The 16,830-nt window shown below is 36.3% G+C and overlaps 1 protein-coding gene across 5 annotated transcripts in view; it reads right to left on the bottom strand.

Annotated features, from left to right (window-relative positions):
• Positions 1-5,888, bottom strand: part of LOC150107765 (beta-1,3-galactosyltransferase 6-like) — a 58,897-nt gene extending 53,009 nt beyond the window's left edge. For 4 of the 5 annotated variants that reach the window (XR_016548260.1, XR_016548259.1, XM_090392037.1 and 1 more), the window contains exon 1: positions 5,749-5,888. The gene's annotated coding sequence lies outside the window, so the exon portion shown is untranslated. Of the gene's footprint in view, positions 1-5,507; positions 5,608-5,748 lie in introns of those variants that run through there. The other variant, XM_090392038.1, reaches the window with a different exon arrangement.
• Positions 5,889-16,830: the final 10,942 nt, after the last annotated feature.

The following is a 16,830-nucleotide window of genomic DNA, read 5'->3' as shown; positions in this document are numbered from 1 at the left end:
TTCATACCATGTTTTGGTCTGATGTAGGACTGGATGCCTTTCCAGTCAATCCAGTGGTAAGTTTTAAGAGCATGGTCAAGACCTGCTTTTCCATGACAAAGGTACTTTTTTTTTTTTTTTTTTTTTTTTTGTGGATTTCACTCTCAAAAGGTTTTAGTAAACCTACAGTCAACTTTTCATTCTTTTCACACCTCATACTGCTTCTAGTGATTCATTTTCCTACCACCTACATCTGTCTAACAGGTTCCTTTCCCCACTAACATATCTAAATCATAAACTTCCTTCTCCTAAATGGCAAGTTCTATAAAGCATATTACTTCCTCCTCAGTTGGAAAGTTGGCAACTTTCCCCTTCTTAGAAACTCAAGTTCTTTTATTATTCTGTAAAATAAGCAAACCAAGCTATGAGATTAATGTTTTATGTACTGTATATCATTATTATTATACCATCCAAGGAGCTGGCAGACTCATCATAAGAGATTCATTCCACAAACAACAAATCTATCATATTAAATCTTAAAATCCTTAACACTCCCTACATTAACAGCATATTCTGGTAATGCATTCCATTTACTGACAATTGTCCATGTAAAAAATCTACTCCTCATATTCCTCTTTGCCACACTCTTACACAACTTCAAGGGTTGGCCTTCGGTTCTTCCCCTCTCACTTTCTACTCTTTTTGTAATCCCCACTGGATTAATCCAATAAAATCTTCATACTGAAAATTCTTCAGTAATGATACAGTCTAAGTTATTCATCTATGGACCTATTTTAATGTTTTATCCCCCATATATCAAGATCAGTATAGAGAAACAAGGATATGTCCTAATTTCCTCAAACAACTGTACTATCACTTTTAGTTCTGTTTGTCAGTGTGCATTGGAATAAAACATTTTTTTTTTTTTTTAAAGTAACTTTCATAAGTTTTGCAATCTATCCCTTGAACTTCAATTCTTTATGCACATTATCCTCAGATCCCTTGACTCCTTTACATCCTGAAGCAAAATACTGCTAATACAATACATCCCATTGCATCTTCTTTGGGAAAAACCTTACAGTGAATTTCCATTCCTATTTACCAACCCATAACATCAGCTTTTTTTTAAATGCTGTACTACAAAAAAAAAAAAAAAACTGGCTGTATATGGATAAAGCATTCAGATTAAATATTTACTTTTTACTTCAGAACAATAAAAACTAAATTCACTACTGGCTATACACATGCACAAATATTGCATATTATTATTATTCAGGCCTCCAAGGAGTCAAAAGACTCATCGAGGGAGGTCCTTCCTAAGACATAAAGTCTGTCAAGACTCATCGAGGGGAGGTCCCCCACCTAAGAAACACAAAGTCTATCATACCACTCTTTAAACTCACTGACCGTTCTCGCTCCCACCACTCCATCAGGCAATGCATACTCATACTTAAATGCTGATATATATATATATCAACTTCAACCAATATATGATTTTTTCCTGTGACAGTGTAAAATCACCACCCTACTTAGCTGTAGGGCATTAAAAGTACTATATATATATATATATATATATAGAACAACTTGAAAAAATACGTTTTTTATGTATCAATTATGTGTGGCAATTTTTACCTGTAATTTCCAGTTTGTTTTGATACTCCAATGTTTATTACTATTCTTGTCCTTTATGAATACCTGAGGAAGGCTGTTATAAGCTGAAACTAGTCGTATTATTCTTATAAAATCTTTATAAGTTATCTCGGTTTTTAGTCATTAAATCTATTTTTTACAATGTATCACAACAACCGAGTAAAAGCCGATTATCACATATATATATATACACACACACACACACACAAATTATATATTTGTTTAATCCTTTATCCAAGTGCAAGCAAACAAAGTTTGCAATTTAGGTTTCTTCAAGACTAGGCTACTTGAATATAAAATCTAATGACAATTAAAACATTGGCTTAGCACCCCATAATGCAAAGTACATATCCTTTCAGGTGAGTATAATACATTAACCAAGTGAAAGAAACTTCCTGAAAGTACAGTTAGGTGTGATTATAACATGTGATTATAATGTTTTATAACACAGTGATGGCTGAACTGGATAGGGGTAATGGGTTTACAGTGATACTACTGGACCTTGCCAAGGCCTTTGATAGGATACCACATGGAACCCAAATCAGTAAACTGGAGCAGATGGGGATAGATATAGGGTTGGTGAGATGGATAGGAGGGTAGTTGAAGGAGAGAAACCAGACAGTGGTTTATTCAGGAGTGGAGTCTAAAAGATGGCTTGTGACTAGTGGAGTGCCGCGGGGCTCTGTTCTTGGACCACTGCTTTTCAATTTGTTCATCAATGATATAGGAAAGGATTTGAGAGGAAGTGTTCACTTGTTTGCTGATGATGCAAAGTTGGGTAGAGCAATTGAGTGCACAGGATCTCAAAATTTTACAGGATGATTTGGATAGTTTGGAGACTGGGCTAGGAAAAATGGATGTCAATTTAATGTGGCAAAGTGTAAGGTTATGCACTTTGGGGTGAAAAGAATAGCAGCAGTATATTGCATTGGTGGAACCGTACTCTAGGAGATTGATGAGGCCAGGGATTTGGAAGTGTTGGTGGATAGCGAATTGAAGTTTAGGGGGCACATTGCAAAAGTGACTAAAACAGCTCACCAAATCACTTGGCTTCTGAAAAATACTTTAACATGCAGAGACAAACAAGTTGTTGTTCCTCTGTATCGAGCCTTGATAAGACGACCCGATCTGGACTAATATGCCCAGTTATGGGCACCAGGGTTTCTTCGTGATGAGGAGGAAGTGGAGAGGGTCCAGAGACAAGTGACCAAGATGATAGCAGGTCTGTGGAATGAACCTTATGAGAATAGGTTGAAGATTTGTGGGTTGCAGAAATTGGACGATAGGCGAAAGAGGGGTGATATGATTGAGACATTCAAATTACTGAAGGGTTTCTATAAGATTGATCCAGAAGATATTTTTGAAAATATGACTGGTGGTGGGAGGACTAGGACCATGCACGGAAGCTGGGCAAGAGCGTGGTTGACAAGGGTGTTAGAGCTAGGTTTTTTACTTGGAGAGTGGTGAATGAGTGGAATAAGCTTCCAGAGTCTGTTGTGGGTGCTACGACCATGAATGAGTTCAAGGCAAGGTATGATAGATACTGTGTGAATGTCGAATAGTTGTTCTTGACATGATGTTAGGGCCTCCCTCAATGAGTCTGTCGACTCCTTGGAGTTGCCCGGAACAACAACAATAATAATAATAAGCTTGGTTATTTAACTCCTAATCCCAAGTATGCAAACAATTAAGGTTGCACCTGAAACATAGTTCAAGTCTAAAGACGGTACAACACCCTGGTGTTGTACCGTCTTTAGACTTGAACTATGTTTCAGGTTGTTTGCATACTTGGGATTAGGAGTTAAATAACCAAGCTTATAAAATTACTTGGTAACCCTAATATACAGTATCCCCAATTTAAAAAATGAATTACATCTATATCTCCTCCAGAGATTCTTATTAAAAATAAAAACACCTTGCAGCAACTTCTATAGGTAAAGTTGATAAGGCTCTGTATTACTAAAACCTTGGTATTTAGGGTCTAGCTACTCAATGAGACCTCAAAAAAGGTTGAAACCAGTCTGGGTAGTGACCCCACCCATAATGCATTGCAATATACATCTTTTAGTGAGATGTGATTTATATTATGGGAAAATACTAAGAATAGTGATCAGAGCTTTACCCACCTTTACAATGAGTTGCCCTGGTGTTGTACCATCTTCAGACTTGAACTATGTTTCAGGCACAAACTTAATTGTTTGCATACTTGGGATTAGGAGTTAAATAACCAAGCTTATAAAATTACTTGGTAATCCTAATATACAGTATCCCCAAGTTAAAAATTGAATTACATATATATATAATATATATTACTTTTAATGCCTTACAGCTAAGTAGGGTGGTGATTTTACACTGCCACAGCAGAAAATCAATGGGAGCCAGACCTAGAAGAGATACTAAGGTTAAGTAATGCAGAAGTCATATATATCCCTCTTCACTACTTGTACATAGGATTTTTAATTTTACCTACTATATATTAGGTACCATGAGTAGATTTAGGTTACACAATTCAGAAACTTGCCCTACAAACCAAATACAGTATATTTTAGTCATATCTGGCCTCTAATAATGAGGGTAGCAGTCTCATACTGGGTTAGGAAAGTCTACCATCTAAAGACATTAGAAAAGTTAACGTCAACTGTCGGATTCATAATAGGTTGTTTCAAATTATAGCTGATATATCTAAGGCACTGATGCACGTGCATTATGTCATTTATTCATGTTATATCATGCAGAAAATGATAAGGTCTCTGTCATGTGATGTATGTGACTGATTAACTCATCTTTAGCTGAAAAGGAACTTATAAAATAAGTTCTTCATATTTTAGACATGATGTGAAACCAAGGTTTTTCAAATCAAACGGCACAGTGGAATCCAAACCTATGACCTGTTGACTGCAGAGCGGATGCACTATCCATGCAGTCATAATATTGCTTCATTAGCAGTGATTTGGGATTATTAATCCTAGTTCCACTTGTCGTACTATAAGATCTACAACCTTTTGCAGATGGGTAATGTAATACTAAGTAAATCAATTATGATAATCTGATTACACAAAGATTAGCACTTATTTTTTACAAAACAAATTTAATAAGAAATTCATTTTAAAAACTAACGTTGCGTAAACAGAAATATGAGAAGGAGTAATTCCAGCAGCACTGCTGAAACTATTACTGCTGCTAATTTGAAATAAGTTATCAACAATCTTTCTAGTTAAAATATGTCAACATCTGGATTACTGTGCTCAGGTCTAACTGCCTGGATTCCTTGGAGATGAGGAAGTGGCTGAAAAGATTCAGAGGTAGGTGACCATGTTGGTGATCGGTGCAAGGAATGCTCCTGACATTGATAAATTAAGAGTTTGTGGATTACAGAAGTTGGTTGACAGGCGAGAAGAGGGATATGATAGAAACATTTAAGTTACTAAAAGTTTATATATATATATAAATATTTACAATGAGTTGCCCTGGTGTTGTACCATCTTTAGATTTAGACTTGAACTTTGTTTCAGGCGCAAACTTAATTGTTTGCATACTTGGGATTGGGAGTTAAAATAACCAAGCATATAAAATTGCTTGGTTATCCTAATATATATATATATATATATATATATAAAACATTGATGCAAGGGAAATATTTCAGCAGTGGGAAAAAAGGTGGGAAAAAAAAGAGGTCATCCCTGGAAATTAACAAGCGTGTGAATACTAAATTTTTCGCTTGGAGAGTGGTGAATGAATGGAATGCATTGCCTGACTTAGTTGTGAGTGCTTCATCTGTCAATGAGTTCAAGAAGAGGTATGATAGATATTGTGCGTCTATCTACTGACTTCATGGAGATGCCGGTATAATAATAATTCCTAACGCATATTTCACTTACATGTTCTTGCCAATAAGCTAATTTTTAAAATGAGCCACAACATATATGAACAACGCAAAATTTCCAAAGCAATATCAACCACACATCCTTAGCAAGATACTCCAAAGCGCATCTTTAAAAATTAGCCAGATCGTAGTTAGTATCATGAAACTAGAAAAAGCATGGCGAGGGGAAAATTTTCCTCCACCTCCAAATCCTCCGATTTTATTAGAAATCGACATCGGACTTTTCCGTGACTCACCAGTGATGTTTTAACGTTAGTCTCTGTTCAGAACTGTAACGAAATCAATGGTTATTGATGTAAGCATCTTCATTGTCGATTGTCAATCTACCATTTTTCCGAGTGCCAATCCTCCGTGTAGGGCCTGCAACAACACCAGATGTGACGTCACTATTAACCTAGACACCCTCCATGGGGATGCACCTTAGACATCATTGGGAAGCTGATCACGTGTCCTACCGCTTGCACAAGCGCCGTACTAATCTACGAAACCACGATTTACCTCCTAACGTACTCTACCTGACGGCGGGGCCGGCCATCTCGGGAGTGCAATGGGTGTAATGCACCCGAACCCCACGATCGAGTGGGCACAGTCGGTACATATTTGCGGAAACGTATTTTTTATTTTTTTCTTCTTCTAATTTTGCTTATAATTAAAGGGATTTCATCGACAGGATTGTAGGGGCCCCGGTAATAATAATATCTCTGTGTTTCTCTATTATATTAGGATTTTTGCTTAACCCTTTTGATGCGTTAATGCAGTGAATAAAAATTAACAAACATGATTTCGTTTTTAAAATGCCTGATTCATCATTAGTTTTTTCCTAATCTGTTACACATTTATATCATTTGGCTCGTTATCGAAACTGTTGAAAAAATATTTATTATATTATTTATGTATGGTTAGTCTAGAGCAGGGGTAAACAACCCTTAACATGCCTGCCAAACGTGGTACGCCAATGACTTTTTTCCGGCACTCAACCCAGGGCTCATCTTAAAAAATAATTAAATAAAAAAATGAGGATGTGAGTTCAATGTTGCAAAATGTAAGGTTTTAAAATTTCGAAAACAAAGATGGGATGCAGAATTTATGCTTGGTGAGAATATATTGTTGGAGGTAGAGGAAATAAGAGATCTGGGGGTGATAGTGGATAAGGATCTAAAATTTAGGGGACACATAGCCAAAATTGTGAAGACAACACAAAGACTTCTGGGAATGATGTGGAGGACACTGACGTGTAGAAGTAAGGAGATTCTTGTTCCATTGTATAAGGCTTTGATTAGGCCACACATGGACTATTGTGCCCAGATTTGGTCACCGGGTTTTCAGAAGGATGAAGAGATGTTGGAAAGGGTCCAAAGGCGACTGACTAAGGTAGTGTCTGACCTCTGGAATGTTGAGTATGAAGAAAGATTGAGAAGATGTAATTTGTAGAGTCTGGTGGAGAGTAGGAAGAGGAGAGATATGATAGAGACCTACAAGTTGGTAAGGGGTTGTTATAAGATCAGTGGTGGAGAAGTTCTACAGAGAATAGTGGGAGATCAGGGGATAACCAGAAGTGATCCCTGGAAACTGTATAAAGAGGGTGAGGGTGTGAGTAGGGGATGGAGAGGTAGGTTTTTTTCGTGCAGAGTTGTGAATGATTGGAATGCCTTGCCTGAGAGTGTGGTGTCTGCAAGGAGTTTGAGTGTGTTTAAGACACGGTATGATGAGATGTGTGTGTGTGTGTGTGTGTGTGTGTGTGTGTGTGTGTGTGTGTGTGTGTGTGTGTGTGTGTGTGTGTGTGTGTGTGTGTGTGTGTGTGTGTGTGTGTGTGTGTGTGTGTGTGATAAAAGGACCTCCCAGATCAGTCTTTGACTCCATGAGGTCTTGGGTAATAATAATAATAATAATAATAATAATAATAATAATAATAATAATAATAATAATAATAATAATAATAATAATAAATACATTTCAAACATCTTCGCTGACACATATTTTAACTTAATATAATACAATTTTATTACGTACAGCTATTCCAAATAAAAATGCAATAATTAATTAAACTCTACCAACTGTTTCATAATAATAAGTAATAAGAAAATTAGAAACAAACATCCCATTTCCAAGCCATCGATATATCTCCGCGATATACTGATGTACAAGTTTTGTTCAGTTCAGTTGTTGTATTATTCGTCAGGCATCCAGACGTGGCGTGACTCCTTTACCATCATTTGATATATCTTTTCATGTTTCGTAAAGAACGTATCTGTTTTCTAAAGTGTATTTGTATTTGGAATTTATTAAATCGTAAGTCATTAAAATATGGATTGGAAGTATTTATTATCAATTAATTGGAAGTATTTATTATCAATTAATATGTTTAACTTATTAGATATAAAAGCAAATTTCCTTTACATTGATTTTCGGAAACTAAAGTTTTCAGCTTTTTTCGTAAAATCCCCGCATATATTGCAATTGCTATTTCAATTACTTTTTCTGTGCGAGGTTACGCGAAACTTTTCAATTTCTTTTTTTCGCAAAGTAAAATCAGGCGTGCGAGGACCAGTTATATTCCAGTAAATACGGTAAGTTATTTTTAAAGCTATGTTAAAGCTATTATCAATATTCAGGATTATGAAGTGTTGTCTGCACGTGATCAGATCTCAACTACGTTAATTTCAACTCAGTTAATAGTGATAGATAAGGGTGAAACTGATGTACTGAAGTAAACAAACGAAAAAAATAAACACATTCCTTGAGTGTTTCTAAAATTTTGTAATATTGTAAAAAGTATGTACATATTTAATGTTTTGTTAATTCATGGGATAAAAATATTTAATATTATTTACTTATTCGACAGGCAAAGCCTAACCCATAATGTCCATGCCAAGAAAGTATCACTCTGGTTGTCAAAAAAGGAAATCAGCAGAAAAGAAAAAAGAAGAAAAGCAAAATCTCAAAAAGTCACAAGTAGATTTGTTTTCATTGCCAAAATAAATCTGACAACGAAATTGCTACGACTTCAGCAGTTGCGATTCAAACTTCAACTGAAGAAGAAAACTCCAAACAAGCTACACAACTTTTCAACGAAAATGTAGAAACCGTGGGTTTCGTAGAAAAAGACGCGTCTGATTATACAAACTTTTTGGATACAGCAAATAACGACGGTGATCAAGTGAATATAAATGATCCAGGTTTGTGGTCAAATATTATAACTGATAAATGTAGATTATTTTGTGTTAAAACTGGACCTAAACAACATCATCAAGACGCATTCATTAGGAACATTGAAGGTACATCATTTTCTACATCGGACTATTTTTAAAAAATGCCAATTGGTGAAACTCATTTTCGCAGCTGGTTAATTTACTCAAAAGCTCAAGACTCAGTATTTTGCTTTTGTTGTGTATTATTTTCCAAAAGAAGAGGAAAAGATCAATCAACACGATTTATATATGGTTTTAATAAATGGAGAAAACTGTCATCTGTAATTCGAGATCATGAGCTTTCTGTTGGTCACTTTAATTCTTTTATTGCTTGGCAAGAACTATTAAAAAGGCTTAATTTATGTTCCACTGTTGACAGAACAAATCAAATTAATATAAATAAAGAAACGGAACGTCTAAAATTACTATTCCAAAGAATTGTAGATGTAATTCTATTTTTAGCATGTAATATTCTGTCATTTCGAGGATCCCAAGAAACAATAGGAACGCCGAATAATGGAAATTTTTTTAAGTTTAATAGAATTATTAAGGAAATATGATCCTGTGCTAATGGATCATGTAAACAGAATTAAAAATACGAAAAAAAAAAATTGTGCATCATTTGGCGCATAGATTTCAAGAGGAAATTATTGCTACATTAGGTAATGAATTCCTTAATAAAATTAAAGACGATATAGAAGCAGCCATATATTACAGTATCCAAATGGATTGTACTCCTGATATTTCTCACAAGGAACAAACTTCAATAATTATTAGATATGTAAATTTTGTAGACAAAAAACTAATTATAAATGAGTCATCTAGGATTTATTGAAGTAACTGATGTGACTGGTGAAGGACTAGCAAATTCGCTTTTGAAAAGAATAGGTGAACTTAATTTAGATATTATGAATTGTAGAGGGCAAGCATTACAGTGATACTGCTGGAACTGGCAAAGGCGTTTGACAGGATACCACATGGAATTCTAATCCGTACACTACAACATATGGGAATGGATATAGGGTTGGTGAGAAGGATACTTGAGTGGTTGATGGAGAGATATCAAAGAGTAGTTTATTCAGGAGTAGAGTCCAAAAGATGGCCTGTGACTAGTGGTGTGCCGCAGGGTTCTGTTCTTGGACCGCTGCTGTTTAATCTTTTCATTAACGATATAGGGAAGGATCTAAGTGGAACAGTTCATTTTTTTGCTGATGTTGCAAAGTTGGGTAGGGCGATAGTGAATGCAGAAGATGTCAAAATCTTGCAAGATGATTTGGATAGATTGGAGTTCTGGGCTAAGGAGAATGGATGTCAATTTAATGTGACAAAATGTAAGGTTATGCATTTTGGGGTGAAAAGATTAGCAGCTGTATACCACATTGGTGGAACTGTACTCCAGGAGATTGACAAGGCCAAGGATTTGTGAGTGTTGGTGGATAGGGAGTTGAAGTTTAGGGGGCACATTGCAAAAGTAGCTAAATCAGCTCATCAAATTACTTGGTTGCTGAAAAATACTTTGACGAGCAGAGACAAGCAAGTTATTGTTCCTCTTTACCGAGCCTTGATAAGACCTCATCTCAACTACTGTGCCCAGATTTGGTCACCTCGGTTCCTTCTTGATGGGGAGGAGGTGGAGAGGATCCAGAGGCGAGTGACTAAGATGATAGCAGGTCTATGGAATGAACCATATGAGAACAGGTTGAAGATTTGTGGGTTGCAGAAACTAATCGATAGGCGGAAAAGGGGAGATATGATTGAGACATTCAAATTGTTAAAGGGATTCTATTGGATTAATTCAGAGGATATTTTTGAAATCAGGACTGGTGGTGGGAGAACTAGGGGACACCTATGGAAGCTGGGCAAGAGTGTGGTTAGCAGTGGTGTTAGAGCTGGGTTCTTTACTTTTAGAGTGGTAAATGAGTGGAATAAGCTGCCAGAGTCTGTTGTGGGTGCTATGACGGTGAGCGAGTTCAAGGCAAGGTATGATAGATACTATGAGAATGTCGTATAGTTGTGTGGACATGATGTTTAGGGCCTCCCTCGATGAGTCTAAGGACTCCCTGGATCGCTCGAAATAATAATAAAAAAATAAAAATTAAAAAAAGCACACGGTAATGGTAGCAATATGAAGGGAAGATATAATGGCGTGCAATCTAGAATAATTAGTTTAAACCCTCATGCAATTTGTGTACCTTGCTTATCACATTCTTTTAATTTGATAATTTGTGATGCTGCTTCCAGTAGTACGTATTGTAAAAAATGTTTCGGAAAATCCAACGTTTATACTGCGTATTTTCTAGAATGCCTAGAATATTCTATAGAATGTTCTATAGAATATTCTATAGAATGCCTAGCCATTCTATTGAAAAGCGTGACGTTTTTAGGCAAAGTATGAAATGTCTGTTTTATTTTAATATTTTACATACTTTCCCTAGGCATTATATAGAATGGCAAATACTATTTCGGCTAAGTATGAAAAACGCTTTTATTGAAAAGATGCATGTGAAAATGTAAGCAGTACAAAATGTAAGATACCAGATTCTTCTATAAAAAGAGAAAAAGACCAGCGCTGAACTACTTGTTGCTACAAGTTAGACTGGAATGATATTTTGAATTGCACTTAACTGCCTTTTTAATACAAAAGCACTTCAAATTTGGCACTTGGTCTTGCAAGTACACCTCACGAACCCTTGGCCGCTACCGGTCGACTGAGCGGAAGCGGCTGATCAGAGAGCTATTTCGAGATCAGGAACGTCTCCAACTCTCAGTAAGTCCTTGGGAAATCAAGTGAATTGTGATCTGGCATAGAATTGGTTTAAAATTCCTTCGGCAGTTCCAAGTCGGTAAAAACCATCGTCTGTCACACTAATAACAACCGCCAGCAGATTGCACGAGTCACCCCGTCCATTTCTGGGATAGGAACTCGCATAGTGGCCCCAAAGTTGCAGGAGAAAATATTTTGAAAAGTCCATTTTGAAGAATCCATTTTCATTTTTTGGCCTGTATTTCCAGATTCAATTTAGATCGAATTTTAACTTCGACAGCATTCTCAATATTGAAGGAAAGAGTACACAAAATATTAACATCATAACCTTCTATTTTCTCACTTGCATCTTCTTTACTCTCATGTCCACAGGTGGCATGAACAATTCGGTGACAGTTTCTACACGAATGGGCACCACTGGTTACCTTCAAACAGATGAGATGCAGAGGTAGCATACCCGGAAGCCTCTTCGATAGACGTGTATTCATCACCACTTTCGCTTCTTCCATCGTGGACTACAGTCTCCTCCGTGTTTTGTGCAATAGACTCTTTCTCTTGGATAGAGTGATCTGTTTCTTCTTGTATTGTTTGAACGTTTTCCATCATTTTTTCCAGTTGCTCCTCAGTCTGTATTCTTGTAAAACATCTTGGGGTAAGGAAGACGTTGTGAGACCCACTTTAGCTTTGCAGCCAAAGAGAACTTCGTATGGTGTTCTCTTAATCCCAGAATGAAATGCCCTGTTCTTCATAAGTTGCACGAAACGTAGTCTCTCACTCCATCGGTCAGTTTTTCATCTTGCATCCACGTATTCGATACTTCCTTGGCTTTGTGAGTGGCGAGGCTTGCCATGCACGATCTTCAAACTCGGCTAGTACTCCTTAAGCATTCTCACCACATTATTAGCAAATTTTCTGCCATTGTCGGATAGTAGAATCGAATGGTGCTCCAAGCAACGTAAATATGTCCACGAGGTTATATGCCACTTCTTCCACTGTCTTTGATGTCAGAGCCTTGAGAACCATAAACTTAGTAAGATAATCTTGGTAAACAATTATAAACTTGTATTCCCTGCCAGGATATGACTGAAAATCGATTAGATCGACCTGACAACGGGAATTGAACTCGGAAAAAAATCATGGGCTTCACTACAACACCCTTTTTAACACCTTTTTGTTTTTTCTGGCACGGCTCACAAAGGTGAATGTACAGTTCAATGTCATGACGAGTAATGTTCTTGTACTTGTGTGAGATACGTTCAACATTCTGTCACGTCCTCCATGGCCAATGGCCAAATGAGCTTCATGAAGTACATTAAATAACTCAGAATCTGTGACGTCAAACTGGATTTCACTGACGCCTTCTTTAACAGGATAAATCAACTTACTTTTTTTCTACAACCATCACATCATAGCGATTCAGCGGCCAAAAGTCACGTGATATCTTCTTAGAAGTCATCTTAGCATTTTTCACATCATTCACTAACTTTTGGTAGGTAATTTCGGTTAAAAAAACGTAGGTTTTAGCAGCATTGGCTCGAACTTTAGATAGTTCGTAGAATTGTCGTTGCAGGTCAACATACCGTCATTCCTGCCCGGACAATGTGCAGTAGCTTGCTCAGCCATTTTTTTTTTTTTTTTTTTTTTTTTTTTTGTGCAAGGCAAGGTAAACCTTGTGCAAGCTTGCCTTGCTTGCACAAGGTTTTTTGTGCAAGCAAGGCAAGCTTCGAAAGTCAAATAAAGCCAGCAGTGCAAATGGCGGAAGTGCTCTGGCTCTCTGTTTCAGACGAGCGTCGAAAGTCACGTGACTCGCCTTGCGACATTAAAAGTCACTGCCGGAAGAATGTTATACTTTGCCCATTTGCCTTTTGACATTCTATAGAATGCCTAGGAAATGTGTGAAAATGTAAGCGTTTCATACTTGGACGTCCCACTTTCGGCATTCTATAGAATGTATTGTATTTAGGCATTGTATAGAATTATTATAATTATATTATATTTAGGTTAGGCATAGAATGCGTAGGCATTGTATAGAATGCCTACGCATTCTATACAATGCCTAATTTCACACTTTACCGGTAACATATACACAGTTTGAACAAACTTATAATGCCTTAGAAGAATTTATTGGTGCAATTAACGATAACACAGCAGTATCCGAAGCTAAAAGTCTACTAGATTCATTACAAGAAATACCATTTATTTTAAACTTATCGGTGAGGTTTACAATATTGTCAAAAATTAATAGTATCAACAAACTATTTCAAGCAAAAACAATTGTTCTTGACTCTGCTTTTAATTTAGTGAATAAAATTAAAAATGAAATCCAAAATTTAAGATCAAAATTTAACACATTTTTAGACGACGCAAAAATGATAGCACGAAACTTGAATATTTCCGAAGACTTCCCCGAAAAAAGAATTCGAAAAAGAGAAAGATTGTTTTCCGAACTAGCAGAAGATGAAGTTTTACTAAACCCGGTAAAGGAATTTAGATGTCACTTTTTCAACGTTGTGATTGATACTATCATTGTACAAATAGATGAGAGATTTAAAAATATTCCCAATGTTATTTCTTATTTTACATTAATCATTGATATAAAAACATTAGAAAAAAATGAACTAGAAAACCGCTTAAGGGATTTTGTAAAATAATTTAGTAAAGATGTAAATAAAGACTTACTGGAAAGATGGAGAAAAGTACTGGAAGAGAGAGGTATGAAACTGAGCAGAAGTAAGACAGAGTATATGTGTTGCGCAGTGGGCGGCGGCGGCCAGGAGACAGATCTGGAGCTGAAAGGAAATACCACCAGGAAGGTGAGAGACTTTAGATACTTAGGTTCAACAGTGGAAGAAGATGGAGGAGGTGAGAAGGAAGTGGGATGCAGGATACAAGCGGGTTGGAGGAACTGGAGGGAGATGGCTGGAGTGTTATGCGATAAGAGGGTGCTGATCAAGCTAAAAGGCAAAATTTATAGGACAGTAGTGAGGCCAGCTATGACATATGCTATAGAAACTGTGGCCCTGAGGAAAAATAACATCAGCAGGATGGAAGTAGCAGAGATGAGAATGCTTAGGTGGATGTGCGGTGTGACCAGAAAGGATCGTCTGAGAAATGACTATGTCAGGGGAACAGTGAAAGTTACGAACTTGGGAGCGAAGATACAGGAGGCAAGGTTCAGATGGTTTGGTCATGTGATGAGGGAGGACGAATATGTGGGAAGAAGGGTCGTGCAGATGGATGTGCAAGGAAGGCGGAAGCGTGGGCGGCCAAAGAAGAGATGGAGAGAGCTGGTAGAGAGGATTTGAAGATGAAGAACTTGGATGTGGTAACAGCCCAAGACAGGAAGGTGTGAAGGAGACTCATTACAAATAGTGACCCCACTTAAGTGGGAGAAGCTGCAGAAGAAGAAGAAGAAGAAGATGTAAATAAAGACTTAATCCAGGAAAATGATCTTGGACCAAAAAAAAAAAAAATGTAAATAACGTGCAAGACATATTGCAATATACAGTATATTAAATAATAGTTATAATGAACTATTTTCAAATGTACTAACTGTATTGAAAATTTTCTTTACATTACTAGTTACTATAGCAAGTGCAGAGCGTTCTTTTAGCAAATTAAAATTGATAAAGAATTATCTTCGGTTAAGTATGCGAGAAGAACGCTTAAATGCACTTGCTATATTAAGAATCGAAAAGGAAATTGCAAAAAATTGTAATTTTTCGGAAAAGATTAATGACATAGCAAAAAAAAAAAAAAAAAATCGCATATTTAAATAAGCACATATTAAGCAATATACGTGTTAGTAAAACTAAATAGTAAACCTATTTATTTTTTTGTGCTTAAATTAATTTTTATTGCTTTAAACAATAATTAATTGTGAATAGTTTTTGTGCGATAGTTGGTGAGCCAGGTTACTTTTGTTTGTGCTACATATTTATTTATTTTAATTATTTAATACTTTTGTTTTGTGTTCAGTAAACGTTATGTTAACCTGTTATATTTCGAATGTGTTTTTTTTTTTTTTTTTTTGTTTAACTTTCCTGTGCCAAAATCATTTGCAGGTAAGAGGTTTCACAATACGTTTATTTCGAATCCTTTAATTTTTACCTTTGAAAAATATTTTAGGCCCCCCCAAAAGGTTTCTTGCACCCGGGCCCCTTTATGGAGAAGGCCATCCCTGCATGACGGAGTGTCGGGTATGACCATCTTTGTGCCAGGCAATGACAAACCATCGACTCAGTAACCCCCCCCCCCCCAATCCCCTTTAAAAAGTTCAGGTGATGATTTTCTACAAGCGCTTCTGGTTTCTTGCTTGATGCTTGCATATCGTACGACAGTTTTTTTTTTTTTTTTTTGTCTGTCAGGGACGGTATATTAAGGTACAGCACTCTAGGTGTGCTTAGAATTTTATTATTTGCTGTTTTCTTTTAATCTTTCCCCTTTTTTAAAGGAGTTACGTGATTTTTTCTGGTTGCTTGCTTGCTGCTGTTTGCTTTTCATATTATGTGATTTTTTTTTTTAATTACACGAATGCAAATTATATACACTGTCTTGACGTGATAACGGTCCGTTCTGAATTTTTTAATTTTTTATTTTTATTTTTTTTTCAGTTCCTAGGCACGTGATTTTTTGTACTGGCGTTTTCAGGTTTCTGTTTCTGTTCAAGGTGAATCTCACATGCGACAAAGAGATGCTTTTATTATTCGAGAAGAGTCAAATATACGTTTTTTTTACAGCAACCTAGGCAGGCTTAGAATTTTCTTATTTTATCGAGTTTTTTTTTTTTCTTTTTTTTTTTCCCCTTCTAATCCCTTCCTCCGCTTTAAAGGGTGACGTGATTACTTCTACAAGCATTTCCGGACTTCTGGTTTCTTACTTGATGCTTTTGTATCGTCCGATAGGAATTTTGTATTTGTCTTTCCGGGACAACGTCCTGTTCTGTAAATGCACTTTTTTCTAAATTCCACGTCATTATTAGGATGCTGTTAATATTTGAAGAATGTCAAATATGTCTTTATTATTTCTGCCACCTACAAAGGTTTGTATAAGGTAGAGCACCCTAGGTCGGCTTAGAATTATATTTTATGTCCTTAAGGTTATTATTATTATTATTATTATTATTATTATTATTATTATTATTATTATTATTATTATTATTATTATTATTATTATTATTATTATTATTATTATTATTATTATTATTATTATTATTATTATTTGAGCCTGTGTAGCTCAGTGGATGTGGCGTTTGCACACCACCACGCTTGGCCGCACGAAGGAAGTCTTGGTTTCGAGTCTAGTCGGCGACTAGAGGAAATTTTTCGACCGGTTCCCGAGTTAGTCGATCTCTGGCACGGGCAAGC

The sequence above is a fragment of the Typopeltis vanoorti genome, chromosome 4 (assembly GCF_054136105.1).
Source record: "Typopeltis vanoorti isolate ZY-2024b chromosome 4, IOZ_Tvanoo_1.0, whole genome shotgun sequence".
In the NCBI taxonomy this organism is placed as follows: Eukaryota; Metazoa; Arthropoda; class Arachnida; order Uropygi; family Thelyphonidae; genus Typopeltis; species Typopeltis vanoorti.
This window is presented reverse-complemented; position numbering and strand designations above follow the sequence as displayed.